This window comes from Grammomys surdaster, unplaced genomic scaffold, assembly GCF_004785775.1.
Source record: "Grammomys surdaster isolate TR1022 unplaced genomic scaffold, NIH_TR_1.0 373, whole genome shotgun sequence".
NCBI classification, from domain to species: Eukaryota; Metazoa; Chordata; class Mammalia; order Rodentia; family Muridae; genus Grammomys; species Grammomys surdaster.
In genome coordinates, this window is record NW_021604792.1 from 830,924 (window position 1) to 834,674 (window position 3,751).

Genomic DNA, 3,751 nt, shown 5'->3' on the forward strand with positions numbered 1-3,751 from the left:
GGAGGGGGAGAGGGAGAAGGAGGAGGAGGAGGAGGAGGAGGAGGAGGAGGAGGAGGAGGAGGAGGAGAAGAAGAAGAAGAAGAAGAAGAAGAAGAAGAAGAAGAAGAAGAAGAAGAAGAAGAAGAAGAAGAAAACACATCTAAGAGGAGTAGATAGGAGGAAATAATCAAAGTCAGGGCAGAAATCAGCCAATTGGAAACAAAGAGAACTAAACAACGAATCAACCAAACCAAGAAATGGTTCTTTGAGAAAATTAACAAGATAGATAAATCCTTAGCCAAACTAATAAAGGACACAAAGACAGTATCCAAATTAACAAAAATCAGTAATGAAAAAGGAGAAATAACAATAGAAACTGAAGAAATTCAAAAAAATCATCAGATTTTACTAAAAAAGGGTATAGTCAACAAAACTGAAAAATCTAGATGAAATGGATGGGTTTTTAGACAAATACCACATACCTAAGTTAAATCATCAGGTAAACTATCTAAACAGCCCCATATCCCCTAGGGAAATAGAAGCAGTCATTAAAACCTTCCCAACCAGAAAAAGCCCAGGTCCAGATGCTTTTAGTGCAGAATTCTACCAGACCTTCAAAGAAATGCTAATGCCAAAACTCCTCAAACTATTTCACAAAATAGAAACAGAAGGAGCACTACCTAATTTATTCTATGAAGTCACAGTTACTCTGATACCTAAACCACAAAAACACACAACAAAGAAAGAGAACTTCAGACCAAGTTCACATATGAATATTGATACAAAAATACTCAATAAAATTCTTGCAAACCGAATCCAAGAACATGTTAAAACCATCATTCATCACGATCAAGTATGCTTCATCCAGGGATGCAGGGATGGTTCAATATATGAATATCCATAAACATAATCCACTATATAAACAAACTCAAAGAAAAAAGTCACATGATCATCTCATCAGATGCTGAAAAGGCCTTTGAAAAAATACAACACCCCTTCATGCTAAAAGTATTGGAGAGATCAGGAATTCAAGGTCCATACCTAAATATAATAAAAGCAACATACAGCAAACCAACAGCAAATTAAATAAAGAGAAACTTGAAGCAATCCCAGTAAAATTCAGGACAAGACAAGGCTGCCTACTCTCTCCCTATCTCTTCAATATAGTAGTCTAGCTAGTTCTAGTTCTAGCTAAGTTCTAGCTAGAGCAATAAGACAACAACAGGAGATCAAGGGGATACAAATTGGAAAGAAGAAGTCAAGGTATCATCTGTTTGCAGATGATATAATAATATACATAAGTGGCCCCAAAAATTCTATCAGAGAACTTCTACAGCTGATAAACAACTTCAGCAAAATGGCTGGATATAAAATTAACTCTAACAAATGAGTAGCTTTCCTTTCATAAACAGGCTGAGAATGAAAATAGGGACACAACACCGCTTCATAATAGTCATAAAATTTTAAAATATCTTAGTGTAATTCTAACCAAACAAGTGAAAGATCTGTATGACAAGAACTACAAGTCTCTGAAGAAAGAAATCGAAGAAGACCTCAGAAGATGGGAAAAACTCATGCTCATGGATTGGTAGGATTAACATAGTAATCTACATATTCAATGCAATCCCATCAAAATTCCAACGTAATTCTTCACAGGCATGGAAAGAGAAATTCTCAACCTCATGTATAAAAACAAAAAACCCAGGATAAGGAAAACAATTCTCAACAATAAAAGAACTTCTGGGTGAATCACCATCTCTGATCTCAAGCTATACTACAGAGCAGTAGTAATAAAAAACCGTATGTACTGGTACAGAGACAGGCAGGAAGATCAATGGAATAGAATTGAATAGCCAAAAATAAACCCACACACTAATGGACACTTGATCTTTGACAAAGAAGCCAAAACCATACAGTGGAAAAAAGACAGCATAGTCTAATTGGCGGTCAGCATGTAGAAGAATGCAAATTGATCCATATTTATCTCCTTGTACAAAGCTCAAGTCCAAATGGATCAGGGACCTCCACATAAAACCAGATACACTAAATCTAAAAGAAGAGAAAGTGAGAAATAGCCTCGAATACATTGGCACAGGAGAAAATTTCCTGAACAGAACATGAATGGCTCAGGCTCTAAGATCAACAATTGACTAATGGGACCTCATGAAACTAAAAAGCTTCTGGAAGGCAAAGGACACTGTCAATAGGACAAAACAGCAACCTACAGATTGGGAAAAGATCTTTACTAACCCTACATCCAATCAAGGGCTAATATTCAAAATATACAAAGAACTCAATAAGTTAGACTCCAAAAAAAACCAAGTAACCCAATTTTTAAAATGGGGTACAGAGCTAAACAGAAAATTCTCAAAAAATAGAATCTCAAATGACTGAGCAGCACTTAAAGAAATGTTCAACATCCTTATTCATCAGGGAAACATAAATCAAAACAACCCTGAGATTCCACCTTGTACCAATCAGAATGACTAAGATCAAAAATTCAAGAGACAGTACATGCTAGTGAGGATGTGGAGAAAGAGAATACTTCTCCATTCCTGGTGGGATTGCAAATTGGTACAACTACTCTGCAAATCCATCTGGCAATTTCTCAGAAAATTGGAAATAGCTCTACCTGAAGACCCAACTATACCGTTCCTGGGAATATACTCAAAAGATGTTCCACCATACCACAAGGACAAATTCTCCACTATGTTCACAGCAGCTTTATTTATAATAGCCAGAAACTGTAAACAACCCGTATGTCCCTCAACTGAAGAATGGATACAGAAAATGTGGTTCATTCACACAATGGAATACTATTCAGCTATTAAAATGAAGACATTAAAAATGAATTTTGCAGGCAAATAGATGGAACACTCAATCTGAGTGAGGTAACCCAGACTCAAACGGACATGCATGTATATCCATCATAAGTGGATACTAGCCAAAAACTTCAGAATACCCATGATAAAACTCACAGACCATAGGAAGCTTAAAAAGATGGAGGGCCCATGTGTAAATATCTGAAATCCACTTGATGAGGAACAAAATAATCATAGGAGGCAGAGGGTGGGGACTCGGTAGGAGAGGGGAAGGGAAAAAGGAGGGCCAGGATCAGGTATGGGGAGAAACAGGAGGGATGTCCACAGGGCCAGGAGAATGAATAAAAATATGGAGTAGTGGGGATGAAGGGGCAGGGAGAACCCCTAGAATGTCCCAGAGACCTGGGATGTAAGAGGCTTCCAGGACTCAATGGGGATGACGTCAGCCAAAGTGCCCAACAGTGGGGAGATGGAAAGAGAAGAGATCACCTCCAGTAGAACAACAGTGTCCACTAGCCCAGACCCCTGAGAGCTCCCAGACTCTAAAACGAAAACTAAGGAGCATACATGGGCTGGTCCATGGTGCTCCCACACGTGTAGCAGAGGACTAAATCACCTAGCCTCAGTGGGAGAGGATGTGCTTAATCCTGTGGAAACTTGATGCCCCAGGGAAAAAGGATGTAGGTGGGGGTGAGGTAGGGGTAGGTGGGCATGTTGGAGAGCACCCTCTCAGAGGAGAGTGTGGGGATGGGTGAAGAACTTGGGGAGGGGGGACCGGGAATGAGGGCAAATTTTGAAACGTAAATAAATAAACTAATTTAATAAAGAATAGGAGGAGGAGGAGGAAGAGGAGGAGGAAGAAGAGGGAGGAGGAGGGGGAGGGGAGAGGGAGGGGGAGGGGAGAGGGAGGGGGAGGAGGAAGAGGAGGAGGAGGAAGAGGAGGAGGAGGA